This window comes from Leucopleurus acutus (genome assembly GCF_964270905.1).
Source record: "Leucopleurus acutus genome assembly, chromosome: 12".
Lineage (NCBI taxonomy): Eukaryota > Metazoa > Chordata > Mammalia > Artiodactyla > Delphinidae > Leucopleurus > Leucopleurus acutus.
The window spans coordinates 34,544,111-34,560,111 of record NC_139154.1 but is presented as its reverse complement, the minus strand read 5'-3'; positions in this window follow the sequence as shown (position 1 = coordinate 34,560,111).

Below are 16,001 nucleotides of genomic sequence, written 5' to 3'. Positions count from 1 at the left end.
TCTTAGTTTTCTTTGTTGCTTAAAAAGTATCCAGCATTAAACGCACCTCCCAGGAGAAAAACGCAAATATTTTCCTTTACACCCAGGAAGTACATGGAAGTTAAGTTAGCCTGGCCTTTGCAGAAAGGATCTAACCGAAAGAAAAAGAGAGAGCACTTTGGGGGCGGAAGAATAAAGAAGGTGAGGGTGAAAGAGGAGAGAAGGGGTGCCGTGCCCCCAGCTTCTCAGGCTGGGAGCTGGTCCTACCAGGGAGGTTCCATTTTGGAGCGGTGAGAAGGGATGAACAGCTGCTTGGGAGGGGCTGTGAGTGGGCCTTGAGAAAGGCTACTTGGGGGGCAAAACTCGGGGCGGGGGTTCCAGCAGCTGGCCATGGAGTGAACCCTCATTGAACAAACCCCTCCCCACAGGCTGGCACTTACAGAAGCCTCCTCGTGATGCCCAGGATACCAGCAGCCAAAGAGGGGGCCTGGGGGCCCGCAGGGCTGGGCCGATGATGGGAAGCCTCTGAGCTGGGTGGTACTTGGTGACACCCTTTAATAACTGAATCAATGGGGAAAGGGTGGATTCCCTGGCAGTCCAGAGGTTAGGACTCTGAGCTTTCACTGCCGTGGCCCCTGTTCAATCCCTGGTTGGGGAACTAAGATGCTGTAAGCAACACAGCGTGGCCAAAAAAAAAAAAAGAATAGTGGGGAAAGGGTGGTGCAGAGAGTTGGACGTGCAAGCCCTTGGGAGGCAGCCCAAGGCTCTGTTCGCTTCAAGGTCATGGCCATGACACCCCGTCTTCCCCTACCTTTCCCAGCTCCTCTGCCAGACCATCTGGGCCCGAGGACCTCCCCCACCGGGTGTGAGGTTGAGAACCCACAGAGAGAGGGGGCCGTGAGCCCTCGCTGCCCTCACTGTACATGGATAGCTCCCTCCTCCCCTGCTGCTCCCTCCCTGCGGGAGGCTGCGGCCCCGGGCTCACTCGGCCCCTCCTGGGGATGCTTACACTGTGGGCTCTGGGGCCAGGCACCCAGTCAGCGGCTGTGCGGGAAGCAAAGGTGAATTCGACTTGCTGCTCATAGTTTTGGGCACAAAGCTGGCCTGTTAGTCTGCTCTAACTGCGTCTAGGAAAAGCGCCTGTGTTCTTTCTACTCACAGACTATTCTGAAGTGCACATATGTTGGTTTCCCCATCAAGTAACTCTACAACCCCAGCTGGGTGCCCTCCAGCTCAATTCTGACACTATCCTCTGAAGAGAGGGACAGATCCCACAGGGTGAGGGCCCAGCCTGACGAGACTACTCCCCACCCTCTTCAGATGCCAGTCGCAAGTCCAGTTTGTCATCTGTGCTTCTGGGCCAACTGGCTGTAGATTGGAGGTTCCCATGACCCCTCCTCAGCTTTGATTAATTTGCTAGAGTGGCTCACAGAGCTCAGGAAAACCGTTTCCTTACTAGATTACCAGCTCATGAGCAAAGGATATAACTCCGGAGCAGCCAGGGCAACCTGGGCATCGGGCAGGAGCTTCCCTGCCCCTTCCAGAGGTGCCACCCTCTGGAAGCTCCACTACGAAGTTCTCCAAACCCTGTACTTTGAGGATTTTTATGGACTTCATGATTGATTAAATCATTGGCCATTGGTGATGGAACTCACTCTCCAGCCCCGCCCCCCTCAGGTCTCCCTGGGGGCTTTCCAAAGTCACTTCATTAACATAAACTCAGCGGTTGAAAGGGGCTTGTTATGAATAACAAAAGATACCTTTCTCTCTCCCACGTTTAGGAAATTCCAAAGGTTTTAGGAGCTCTGTGGCAGGAAGTGGGAGGCAGGGCTGAAGATGAAATATACTTTTCTTATTCAAAATCACAAGTTGCCATAACAAGATACCACAGACTGGGTGACTTAAACGACAGACATTAATTTCTCACAGTTCTGGGGGCTCGAAGTCTGAGATCAGGGTGCTGGGAGATTTGGTTTCAGTGAGGTGGTTCTCCCTAAAGCTCCCCAAGGGACCAGAGCATGCACCCTGGGTCAGGGGAGCTCCCTGTTGACTGATCTGCACCAATGGGAGGGGAGGGGGTTTGCAGATGCATCGCCTTCCTTTGTCTCTGGGCTCTGCCCGGCACCTGGGGAGCCACTGCTGCCTCCTTACTGCCCCTTGGGGAAGAACGGTCCTCTCATTTCTGGTGTTTCCTCACCCTCACAGCCCTCGGCTTTCACTTCCCAAATAAAGAGGCAGCTCTTCAATCTTTGCCCTGTGCCCCGACTCCTAGAGCCTGCGGCTAAGGCACGCGCTGCCCCTGTTCCTGCATCCAAAGGCAGGAGGGAATCGGGAGGTGGTGGTGATTCTGAGCCGTGTGTGTGAGGCACAGAAAGTGCCCAGGAGACTTTCCCGGCAGGAGGGCAGACGTGAGGGGGTCGCTGTCACTCCCACCCTGGATGGCCGACCTCTAAACTTCCCTGACAGAACAACCACACCCTGTGGTCGGTGTCAGAAGGAGTCAGCTCGGGCTGCTGTCACAAAACACCATGGCATGGGTGGCTTACCCCACACACATCTGTTTCTCACACTTCTGGAGGCTGGGAAGTCCAAGGTCGTTATGTCAGCAGGTTTGGCTCTAGGTGAGAGCCCTCTTCCTGGCTTGCAGATGGCCCCCTTCTCCCTGTGTCCTCACATGGTGGAGGGAGAGAGGGTGGGAGAGGAGAAGGGAGAGGAAGAGGACTTGGGTCTCTCTTCCTCTTCTTATAAAGCACTAATTCCCTTCTTGAGGGCTCCACCCTCATGACCTAATCAACTCCCAACCCCACCCCCCAGCCCCACCCCCGCCAGATACCATCACAGTGGAGACTGAGGCTTCAACATACGAAGTTCAGGGGACCAGGCATTCTGTCCACAACAAGCTCACAGCAAACCCAATTGTAATGGATAAGCACCCTCTACTACCCCCGATCTGAAAATAAAACGATAACAACAAATCCCTTCTAGAATTCCATGCTCCTCTCCATGTACTGCCCTCCTTCTCTTTCATTTCTGTTTCAACTGTGTTGTAATTTGAAAGGACTCATGGTCTCCACCCATGCACTCATGCATCTCCATTTCCTTTTGCTCCAGGTTCAAGGTGGCATTGACCTCCACCTGAGGCCTCCTGCCCAAACGTGGCCGTCATCTGTGATCCATCCCTCTCTCTTACCTCCTCTATCCAGTCCACCACCAAGTCCCCATGGTCCAGCTTCCAGAATATTCCTTGCATCTGTCTGCCTCTCTCCATCCCCATGACCACTGCCAGCATCTCCCACTTGGCCTTCAGGAAGAGCTTCTTCTCCATAGAAACACTCTCTCTCCAAGCTTTCTGGAGCAGTGTTGTTTTAGTTAATCAAAAAGTGGGCTCAGGGGCTTCCCTGGTGGCGCAGTGGTTGAGAGTCCGCCTGCCGATGCAGGGGACGCGGGTTCGTGTCCCGGTCCGGGAAGATCCCACATGCCGCGGAGCGGCTGGGCCCATGAGCCACGGCCGCTGAGCCTGCGCGTCCAGAGCGTGTGCTCCGCAACGGGAGAGGCCACAACAGTGAGAGGCCCGCGTACCACAAAAAAAAAAAAAAAAAAAAAAAAGATAATAGTAATAAATATCTGCCATTTTTTTCTTCCTAGAATCTACCCTATTCAACTGGCAACAGTATCTGAAATTTTCCTGGGGAAAATGAATCCTTTATAAATCGGCAGCGTGGTTACTGTGGGACGTGACCCTGCCCAGGTTCGATGCATCACACTTTCCCCGCCCAGAGATACTGGTTCCGAGGTTGGTGCCTGAACCGGATCAGGCCAATTAGTCAATGTACTGGAACCCTTCAGAAAGAGAAGCTATTTGTCTCAGAGTTACGGCTGGTAGGATTTAAACTTAGAGCTGCTGAATGGCACTTTTATTACCACGTGTGGAGCGTCTGTATGAAAGTGAACCCTAGAGGGAAGGGAGCTAGACCGAGGGATGGAGGGAGTCGGAATCCTGACAGCATCATCTGAGTCTTGGAATCTAGCCATGCTTGGGCTTTTCAGTTATGTGTATCAGTCAGTACTAATCCTTTTTCTAGATACATTATTAGTTCTTGATTATTTTCATTATTATATATGTTATGTCTTATTAAGTCTTAATAAATAAAAGTTGTTCTTCAGCCTAAAAAAAAAATTCAAACATATCTTAACATTTTTAACTTAAATCATATAGAAGTACATTCATCAGTCAACTGTGATGACGGGGCAAAGCCTCCTCTGAGCCTGGGTCACGTGGTTGGAGCACGAGTGGCTCTTCTCACACAGGCGGCCCCCACACCGCACTACTCATGACTCCTACTTCCTGTTTCTTTAAAATCTGAAAAACACTGAAAAGCATTTGTGAAACAACCTGAGTGCAGGCTCCGTTTAGATTGTTCTTCTTTTTTCTGTGGTTCTTTTCCCTGTGTGTGCTGGTTATCTACTGCTATGTAAAAAATCCCTTCAGTACTTAGTGCTCGGAAGCAATGAGAATCGTTCATTCTGTCTCAGTGTCTGCGACCAGCAATTCAGGAGCAACTGGATTATTCACGTGTTGACTGGAAAAAAAAAAAACCTGAAAGTTTCGACTTATGTTTTATTTGGGGAACTTACTAAGGACCACAGCCCGGGAGACAGCCTCTCAGAGAATTCTGAAGGATGGTGCCAAAGAGGTAAGGAAAGAGCCAGGATATATAAGAGATTTTTATTGTTAAAAAAAAAAAAAAAGAAAAGAAAAAAGTAATCAACAGATTGCTGTTAATTGCAAAGAACCAACATCTCGAGTTAATGATTGTAATGCTTTTCTATGTATGGGCAGGGGCCAGAGCCAGGGCTCATTGAAATTATCCCTTTCATATGCATCTTAACTATCTAGGGCCAGTATCCTATTTTTCTCCATCCCGAATTCCCACCAGGGTGCACCGTCGGCTGACGGCTTGATGGAAGGTAATGTTCTTTTTATTTTTAATTAATTAATTAATTTATTTTTGGCTGCGTTGGGTCTTCGTTTCTGCGCGCAGGCTTTCTCTGGTTGCGGCGAACGGGGGCTACTCTTCGTTGCGGTGTGTGGGCTTCTCATTGTCATGGCTTCTATTGTTGCGGAGCATGGGCTCTAGGCGCGTGGGCTTCGGTAGTTGTGGCACACAGGCTCAGTAGTTGTGGCACACGGGCTTAGTTGCTCCACGGCATGTGGGATCTTCCCAGACCAGGGCTCGAACCTGTGTCCCCTGCATTGGCAGGCAGATTCTTAACCACTGAGCCACCAGGGAAGTCCCAAGGTAACGCTCTTTGTTAACTGAAATGGCAGGCAACATGTTTTTCATCCACACAGGTCTGCTCAAGTTTTCTCATGAGGCTGCTGCCAGACGGCGGCCAGGGCTGCCCTCGCGAGAAGGTCGGGGTGCTGCAGGGTCCACGTCCGCATCTGCTCCCTCGCGGGGCTGGTGCCGGCTGGCGGTAGGAGGCCTCACCCCTCTCCATGTGGGCCTCTCCAAGAGGCTTGCGTGTCCTCGTGGTGTGACGGCTTCCTCCAGAGCAACTGACCCAAGGGAACCAGGCAGAAGCTGCAATCCCTTCTGTGACCTCACCTCAGAAGGCACTGAGTGTCACACCGCAGTCTCTCGGCCTCACGCAGCAGTCTTGATTCAGCGTGGGGGAGGCTTACACAAGGTGTGAACACCAAGGGGCCTCCTGGAGACTGGCTACGGCACCAAGCTTAATTCAACAGCAATCTATTTAAGGCAGCTCACCTAGAATTAATCATTCTCAAAGCATTTAATTTAGCATTCAGAGAAACAACTCTTTAAATCCACATTTTATCATTTTATGTATGCTTAATAACAAGCATAACTGACATAAGCGGATTTGGGGATGTAACAGACTGACGGGGGGACAGGTACAAACGGCCGTAGCAGCCCGATGACGCAGGCACACCAGGGAGGTGCTGCCCACTGGAGATGCTGCCAGTGGGCATCACCTGGAGCTGCAGAGCATCAGTTAAATGGAGCCTAATGTACTGTCAGGTGCCCCCGGAACCTTCGAGAGCGTTGAAGAGTCTGTGTGCCCAGGCCCACTCTTCATTTCTTCCATGAACCTAGGAGCTGTAGAAAGTGTGTATTTGGTTTAAGAAAAGTTTAGTTCCCTCCAATAAGCATTCCCTGAATACCTAGACATCCAGGCGCTGATGGTGAGATGAATTCCTCTGCAGGGACGTCACCATCCACAGCAGGAGATGTCAAGGTAAAGAAAGCACTTCAACACAGTGCTCGCTGACACGGAGGGAATCGGGGAGGCGGGAGAGCATGGGGGGTATATTAGTCTCCTGGGGCTGCCAGGGCAAATGGGGGGGAGCCTAATCAACAGAAATGGAGGCCAGAGGTCTGAGATGAAGGTGTCGGTGAGGGTGCATTCTCCCGAGTGTCCCCCTTTAGCTTGTAGTTGGCCGTCTTCTCCCCGTGTCCTCATGGGGTCGTCCCTCTGTCTGAGTTCTCTGTGACCTCATCTTCTCTTCTTATAAGGACACCAATCATGTTGGATTGGGGCCCATTCACACAACCTCATTTCACTCTTTCAGGCCCTTTCTCCAAATACAGTCACGTTCTGAGTTACTGGGGGTTAGGACTTGACAGTATGAATTTGGAAGGGACACGATTCAACCCTACCAGGGAGGGAAGGGCATCCACTCCAAACTGGGAGCCTCAAATGGGCTTTGAGAGCGGACACTGCCTCAGCTGTGTCCTGACAGATGCGTAGGGGTTTTCCCGGCAAAGAGGGGGCGGGCTGGGGACATGAGCTCTGCGTGGACAGTAGGAGGGGAGGGGGGGCCACAGCCACTCAGTGGGGAGTGTGGGGTTGAGCAGGAGAAGCCCTCTTTATTTTATTTTATTTTTTTTATATTATTTTTTTGGGCCGCACCCCGTGGCACACGGAACTTCCCTGACCAGGGATCGAACCCACAGCCCCTGTGGAGTCTTAACCACTGGACCGCCAGGGAAGTCCGTTTTTTGTTGTTGTTGTTGTTGGTTTTAAGCCCTCCTTATTTTAGACTGGGTCCCTGGGCCCCCTCCCCCCAGCCCTACCTTCTCCTTCTTGGGGCTCAGCTCTGGGGAAAGAGGGCTGAGGGTCCCCCACTCAGAGCCCAGCCTGAACCAGCGCTGCCACTGTTGCCTGGAGGGAGTCTCTGGTGTGTAATGTGGCCTTGAGCGTGGAAAGTTAACTCAGTTGGAAAGAGTAAAAGGAAGTTGGAAAAAAAAATGTTAACTCAACCACAGGCATGATAAAGAGATGGTGAGGTCACTAAGGCTTTTGGAAAATATGAATCTGCCCGACAGTCTGAAGGAAAAAGAAAAGCAGGGCCAGGCGAGTCCCTCCCCTGCCTGTGTGTGCAGCCCAGGGGGCGTGTGTGGTCTGGCCCTGCGGGACGCTGTCCTCCTTGGAAGGAACCTTCCCCATCCGGCTGTGGTCTCCTCAGGCCAGCTTTGCTGCAGTTGGGCGTTTGACTCCTGTTCCTGGGAAGGAGAAGGCAGGTCATACATGATCGTTCTGACCTAAGTCTCACAATGGAAGGAAGTGCTCCCAGGAAGCAGAGGGAGTGTAGGGACACACACACACACACACACACACACACACACACACACACACACGCTTCCCACTCAGCGGGATACCAGGTTTGCAATATCTGGTTTGGGGTGTTTGGGGCAAGGCTGGCCCGATAAGGCTCCTGGCTGGCCTGAGGAAGCGGAGTGGTACCAGGTGGCGCCAGGCAGCCTTGAGGGCTTGGTCCCTGGGCACCTTCCTCAGGCAGAAGCCCTTAGAAACCTGGGTGAGGTCCCCCCGTGGGAGGCTTCAGACCCCCAGCAGACTCCAGCCCTCTCATTTCACAGCTGGTGGACTGAGGCCCTGGAAGAAGAAAGGACGTGCCCAAGGTCACCCAGCCGGTCAGCCACAGCACCTTCCATCCTCGGCCCTCCGTGCCCGTGTGTCCAGCCCTGCGTGCCCAAGGACCCTGGGGGTACAGAGTGGCTGGCACGGGCTGGGCTCAACCACCCCAGGAGCTGACAGGGCGGGATCCTTCTCGCTGCCAGACCTGACCCAGCTCCACCTGCTTGGGAACAGGACTGAGGACCAGCAGAGAGGAACGCCTCTGGCCTGCCTTCCGCCCTCACTCCCTCTCCACCTTTCAAAGTCAGAAAACCTGGCTCATCTGACTTATGCTGGAGCTGGGGGCCAGAAAGAGGCCGGCACCTGGGTGCTTCCCGCAATAGGTGTGCGTGTGCGTGTGCATAAGAAACCACTCCCTGCCTGCCAGGGACACAGCTTCTGTAGTTTTGGCTTCTTGTTGGTGACACGCCCCTGATGCCCAGGGAGCAACGTGAACGGTGATGAAGCCGGTATTTGCAGTGCTTACAGCTTCGAAGCCACGCTCCCCTCCCCACGTTTGGCCTCCTCTTGGGTCCTGCTGCCTCTGGAGCGGGCTGGATTTCCCTTTCCCCTCGGCAGGGAGGGGAGATGGGAGTCCAGAGGAACAATGTGATTTGCCCAGAGCCACGTGGGCCTGGCGCTGCAGAGCCTGCCACGAGCCCTGTCTCCTCCTCCAAGTTCAGAGCTGTCTGCAGCGTCCCCACCTGACACCTCAGGAGCTTCCATGCTCTGCAGGGCTGGCTCTAGACCAGCATTCTCAAACTTTGTGGTCTCAGGACCCCTTCCACTCTTAAAAATTGTAGAGGACGCCAGAGATACTCTGTGTATGGGGTTATATTTATCAATATATTGTAATCGAAATTAAAACTTCCGAATTTCAGAGATATTTTTATTAATTAACTTAAAAATAATAAGTCCTAAAAAAAAATAATAAGTCCTTTATATCATAACATTTTACATGAAAAAACCCCCTATATTTTCTAAAATAAAGCAAATTTAGTGAGAAGAGTGGCAGGCATTCTTTTACATTGTTTGCAAATATCTTTAACGTCTGGCTTGATCGAGGATTTACATACCTGCTTCTGCATTTATTATAATAGTGCCCACATCTGGAAAACTCCGCTGTACCTTCAGAAGTGAACTAGAACAATGAAAGCAAATAATGTCTTACTATTATTACGGAAATAGTTTTGATCTGCAGATCCTTTGAAAAGGTCTTGGGGAACCCCTGGGGTGCCCTTGGATCACACTTGGAGAACCGCTGCACTGCACACTCTCAGGTACGGTTTGCCTCATGCATCATCTTCATTCACTACATCTCCTTGATTCTAAGATGCCCCCCAACCCCCAGCCACACACACACGATAATATGTGTGAAATTCTAATGAATCTTGTCATTGCATCTGGTCTATCCCCTCCCCTCATGCTCTTTTGCAATTGCAGGTACATCTTTTAACAGGTGGCCTCTTTGAATCAGGGGCATGTATTATAATAATCATTGGCAGGAGACTCTGCAGACTGCTCTCAGCACAAGGGCTGGCACACTTAGCTGGCACGTAAACGGAGCCCAGGCTGAGGTGGGCACTGGGGCAGAGGTGGAGGTGGAGTCCTGACCCGGTCAGCACGCACACCGGCAGCAGGAGCCGTCCAGCCCCAGCCTGGCTTCACCGCCTCCCCAGGACACCTCTGCCCTCACCGCCCCTCCAGGGTGTGTGTTCTGTCCGGGGACCAAGCTGCTGCACTAAGTGTCTAGGAGCCTGCCTTCCCACCTGGCTGGGGGCATCTGGAGGGAGGCGGAGTATCTTTTCCATCCTTAGAGCTCAGGTCCTGGCACCGAGCCTCCTCTCAGACGTAGGAGAAAGGAGGCTGCCAGGTTCCGCCCCGACAGCTAGGGAAACTTTAGTTCCCACAGACCCATTCCCGGGAGCAGATGGAGGGCAGAGGCAGCAGAGGGATTGGTTCACGCAGGGCAGCTGTTAAAGGGCAAAGCCAGGGTGTAACCCAACACAGAGGGGAGCTCTCTCTGGCAGCTCCTCCAGCCTCTAGAGATAAGCTGATGGTGCCAGCAGGCAGGGAGCCTCGCTCCACACAGAGGTGTTGTTTGGAAATCCTGCTGAGTTTAGGCAAGTCAGGAAGCTGATGGCTCCAGGGACGTGCAGGGGTGTCCTCCGCCGGGCGAGTGCCCTCCAGTCGCGCTGAACGGGCCCCTCCCTGCCCTGGATGCAGCCCCGCCTTCTCAGAGTCACTGGGGAGTTCTTCTCATGCGTGCGGTCTCCGGGGCCCCAGCTCGGTGCCCAACACAGCGCTTGGCACCTAATAAGGGTTTGTGGAACTGAATATTCCAAATGCACCAGGAGACATGTATTGAAAGGATCTGCAAGGTGACTTCGCTGCCCTGCGACTGTTTCATCTGGACCAGGAATAGCGGCAAGGGCGCTGACACACGTGGGGTTTTCTATCCTGGGTTTTCTTCAAATGGAGCCCACTGGGTACTTGCAGCCGAGGCAGCTAGAATGTTCAGGGATTCTCGGCAAATGTGAGCTGAATTCTTCCTCCAGAGGAGGTGACCGAGTGAGGAAGGCCCTGAAAGCCCAGAGGGCCGAGTCCTGGGCAAGGCCGGCACCTCTAGTGTGTGTATGTCTAGGGGGTGGGGGGATTAGGGGCAACCCCGGCTCTTCTGAGCCTGTCAGGCTTTTGTGTGGCCCAGGACCCCACAAGCATCCGTGTCTTAATCCCTGAAACCTACAAACGTTATCTTCTATGAAGAAACGGTTCTGCGTAGGTCACCCCTCCGCTTAAAGATCTGCCATGGTTCCCCACTGTCCCTAGAATAAAAGTCACATTCTCTGGACTTGAAATCTCAGACTACTGTACAAAGTCCCTCCTCTGTTCAGAGCCTCCTGAGAGGTCTTCCCCAGGTTTGTCACCTCTGCTCCTTGTACCACTAATGGCCTCAACTCTCGCCAATGCATCCACGTAGACACAAGCTGAGATGTCCCTAAGGCCACCCAGACCATCCCTTCACACATTTCCTGCCCCCCCAGTCTTCCCTGCCTGGGTTCCCCCAAGCCCCAAACCTGGTCTGGGACAGGCCAAAAACCAAGTCTGTTGCCTCTTCTTCCTGGACACACAGTTTGGACTGTGTTTCCCAGGCTCCCTTGCAGCTAGGTGTGGACATGCGATGGAGACGGAGCCCAGGGAACTTGGGTGGAAGTGATCTATGGATCTTCTAGTCCTGGCCCATAAAACCCTCCCCCTCCTCTCCCTCCTTTTTCTTCTAGTTGGTAGAGGGCAGGGCAACCCCCAGGGTGACCTTGGGGAGCCACGTGTCATACAGGGTGGCTCTACAAGAGGGAAGAAGCCTGGATCCCTAAGTCTCTGCTTGCAGCTAGCTCCCTAGGACACCCAGATTGAAGCCCTGCTTGAGCGGGATGTAAGCTCTGCTGTGTTGAGCTGCTGAGATGTGTGAGCTGACTTTCCTTATCTGGGCACCTGGCTTCCTTCTGAACACTCCCTCTGCCTCATCTCCGATCAGAGAGAAACCAATCCTTACTCTTTCAAAGTGCTAGATGTCTCCTGATTTACTCTCTGTGTGTCCTCTTTTTACTAGTTCCAGCCTCAGTACTCCATTCCCAATGGTCTCCGGTTTTGACACGAGAGCCCCCACTCCCACTTTTCCCCATGTTGCTATCAGTGCCACCTGCCCATCTGCTGGGGGGATCACGTCACGCCCCTCCTTAAAGCCCATGAGGGATTTCCATTGCCTTTGGGACAAACTCCAGACCCCTCCCCCTGGCCTGAGGCCGCTCTGTGGTCTGCGGGCTGCCTGCCTCTCCTGTCTGTCTCCTGCCTCATTGCCTCACCACACCCCCAACCCTGGGCTGCAGCCGCTCACCTCCCTGAGCAGAGGTCTGCCTCACGCTTGCGGACAGTGGTTCCCTCTGCCTGAAATGCCCCTCCGCGCACACTCGAGGCTCAGTGTGTGTGCCGCGCTCCAGAAGGGCCTTTCCTGGCCACTCCGGGCTGCACTGTCTCCTCTGAGCTCCGCAGCCCGTGCTCACGCCCCTTGGTGGCCTTTGGCCACGGGAGCCGTTAGTTGCCTTCCTGTCTGTAGAGGATGTCTGTGGGGATTTGTCTGCCCAGCACCCCTCTCCAGCTGGGGAGGTGCCCGTTTTCCTGATATTCCAATTAGCTCTGGGGTGTGTCTGGCAGAGTGTCTGAGCCTCTCCCTGGCCCTGGGATGGGTTTGTCGCCTAGGCCTGGCCCATCACCGTGGGGTGGCTGTGTCCACAAGGTCAGTGCGTGAGCCCCCCCCACCCCGCTACATTCATGCTTCTGCCACGTGGCTTCGTGGTTTCTCCCATCACATGAATCCTTTGGGTTTGGCCGTGTGTCTTAGTCTGTTCGTGCTGCTATAACAGAGATACTGCAGACCAGTGGCTTATAGACAACAAAATGTATTTCTCACAGCTCTGTAACCTCATGTGGAGGAAGGGATCTCTCTGGGCACTAACCCCATTCGTGAGGACTCCACCTTCATGACCTAAGCACCTCCCAAAGACCCCACCTCCTAGTACCATCACCCTGAAGGTTAGAACTGGTGGTGGTGGCCAGGGTTACTTTCTTCCTGCTCACCTTTCCCCTCCATTAGGACAGAGGCCTCTACCTTGTCCAGAGGGACCCACGGTCCCAGTTTGCGTGGGACTGTCCCAGTTTGAGCATTAAAAGTCTTGAGTCCTGCTGAATCCCTCAGTCCCGGGCAAACCAGGATGGTGGTTGCTTTGGTCAGCCCGTGACACATACATATATCGATATAGTAGACACTCAACAAATATTCATTGCATGAACACATAAATGCCATTCAGTTAAATTTAATACCATCTGATCTAACAGACTCACACAGATACATAACAATGTGGCCTGAGTTGCAGTCTGCAAAACTCCTTTCTGTTAACGGTTGTGACCTGATCTCCTCCTGTTCCTGGAAGGCGGTCTCGGGAATGGAGAGGTAGGTATCCCTCATAAGGAAACCAAGGCCACTGATGCCTACTTCCCAGCTCAGAGAAGCTAAAAGTCAAAGCGGTTCCCCCAGGCCAGCATGGTGGTGGCGGCCCCAGGAGGAGGGTGAGGACTCGACGGAAGTGTGACTCTCCCAGTCCAGGCTCTTCCTCTCTTCCTGTGCAGTTGCCTCTCCCAGGGCCTGCTCAGACCTCTGCTGTCCTTTTTCACACGAAGGTACATGTTAGTTACATTTCGTCCTCACGTTTCTTGAAAGCATTTTGACAGAGCGTGAGGTGGGAGTGGGTGCCAGAGGAAACGGCAGCCCTGCACGCTGGAGGGGAGCCAGGGGGGAGTTCAAAGTGCCGAGGGAGGTGGCGGGAACACGCATCTCACAAGTGTGAACATGACTTGTTCCCAGCCGCGTGTGCTCGTGCGCCAGGAATGTAAGTTCTGTTTTGTTTTGGTTTGGTTTTTCGTAAGTTCTGGTTTTGATGCCAAGAGAGCTCCGAGTACAGCCCGGCCAATTCCGCTTTCAGCAGAGACTAAACTGCTTCCCCTCCCTGCAAACTATGAACTCACTCACTGTGATGACGAAACCACAGGGGCAGCAACTGTAGTCATCCCGTTGGACGGAGCCTCCCTCGTTTCCAGAAGAGCAGACAAAACCTCCCTGGCCACGTATCAGTCCTTCCTGGTTTGCAGAGAATCAGCCCCAGGTAGCAAGAGGGTCGCCGTCTTCCTAGACACAGAGGAAAGTAAGATCCATCTTTGTACTCTGGGGGGAATATTCCGGATATCCCCCGCAGGCTGTGACGTTCTGTGAGTCCATTACGCCAGCGCACACTGGACACAAGCTTCTAAGAAGCTATTGTTGGCTGGGTGTCTGGGGGCCCTGGCTCAGCACAGAAACATCGTGAGGGACTCTGGGAAGCAGTGGGAAGACCCAGAGGGGGTGAGAACAGGGTGGCCACTGAAAGGGTCTGCAGCAGAATTCTGCCCTCCCTTCTGTGCCCCTCCCCCACTGCCTCCTTCAGGCCTTGGGTAGCCAGGCTCATTTCACCGTCCTTCCCTCTCTGTTGTCACTCCATGATGTCCCCATGCGGTCTGCATCCGGTAAGGCTACAGTTGTATTGTGTGTCACTGGCCATATATTTTCACTGTTGTGCTTTTTTTTTTTTTTTTTTTGCTTCGGCCACACCTGATAAGATGTGTTTGCTGATGGGAGGGTGCAAGGCAGGACCCAGCAAATAAGGAATAAGAAGTGGAAGGTGGCAGAAGTGTTGGCGAGGACCATGGGGTGGGGAGCGCGGGGAGGGATGGAGGAGATGATGCGGGTGGTGACGCTAACGCTCAGGGCTCAGGGAGTTCTAGCTCAGCCAGCAGATGGAGTCAAACAGGTCTGCCCTTGGCTTTGCGGATCTGGGCCTGTGATGACGTGTCCATTGCAGACTCCAGCACATTTATGTACCCCAGCTACAGAATCAGTCACTGCCCAACCCACAGCCTGGCTCAGTCCATCCCTTGTCAAATGCTACACGTGATCATAAAACATCTTCTAGGAAGAACATGTTTCCACTTGGGGCCTTTGGAACGACAGCGTGAGGGGAGCCTAGCTTCAGAGCCTGGGAGCTGGTTGCCTTGGCGGTTAGGGGTGTGGGCGCGGAGGAGAGTGAGCGCCGGGCGTGCAGAGCCCACGCCGGGAGACACCGCAGATCAGACCACCTTCCTGCCGTTCATTTCCTGGTAATGGCCCAAGGCTGGCGGGTCCCCAAGGCCTCCTCGCCTTGGAACCCACCGTGTGCTCACCCCTTGGAGAGCCACGTTTGGGGAGAACGGGCTGAACGTCGAGCTGCCACAAAGCACATCTCTGTGATCGTGCTCCGGAGGCGCTGCCCGGCACGCTGTCGGCAGAGCTGAGTGCTGGCCCATGACGCGGGTCGCCATGGCAACCTTGCCCCACACCTGGGAGCTGCCCTGTGGTCCCAGCCATGGCATGGAGTGATGGGGCAAACCCTGCAGGGGCGAGCACAGCAGATCCCCTAGGATGGGGTACAGGGGCAAGGACCCGTCTGAGGAGCGGGAAGGGCCACCTCTGCGTCTTCACCACGCCCCGGCTCCAGCCCAGCTGCCTTGAGAACCATGTGCCTCTCCTGGAACCCAGAGGCTGATGGGGGAGTCTGCTGTACCAGGGTAGGGCCAGCTTTACAGAGGGAATGTGGGCTCTGGTCCTGTGATGGAGGTGCTGACAGGTGCTTCTGAACTCCTGTGTGTAACTATGGTGTGGCCTCCTGCTGGGGGGCTGTGGCCAGCTCTGTCACTAATTCCCAAGAAACGTGCACCTGGCTAGGGTGAAGGTTACTTCTTTTTCCTTAGAAGCAAAACAAGGTAGCACCGTATGCCGAAGAATTTATCCTTTCTAGTGACATCTCTGACTCATCCCCCCGTCCCCTGCACACCCCAACAGGGCCTGGGTGCCCTGGAACCCCCGCTCCTCCCGGCACTTACCTGGCAGAGCCCAGACAGCTGTGGGCCTCTCCCACCCCATCAGCCTCCACCCATCCCGACACAAGCCATCCTCCCACAAGCACCTGGTCCAGAGGACCTTGAAGGGGGCCAGACTGAGAGTCAGACAACCCCGGGCTACATCCTGCTTCCTAGCGTGGTCACCGGAAGAGATTCCTTAGTTTCCTCAGCCTCAGTTTTCTCATCCATGAAGTGGGCTAACAGTAACGAGGCCTTGGTGCCAGGTGCACCGTGGGTGATGGTCCGCTGAGCAGGAATCTCGGTTCTGAAGCCGTGACAAGAGGGAAGGGCCAGTTCCGTCAGCCACCCCACCTCCACCTACCTTCCCTGAGCCTCTGTTTCCCTGTCAGCAGACGAAGGTTACATGCCAGCGTCTGTGTCCAGGGTGACCAGGGGACCACAAGAGACGATTCGCAGAGCCCTGAGCCAGCCAGCACTCGGGAGGGGCTGCCATGTGTCAGAGAACGGCATTCTCTGCCCAAGCAGCCCCGTCATATATCTCTCAGAACTCAGCTAACGTTCCCAGCCCACATCCGCTCAGGCTTCAGGGGAGAGGA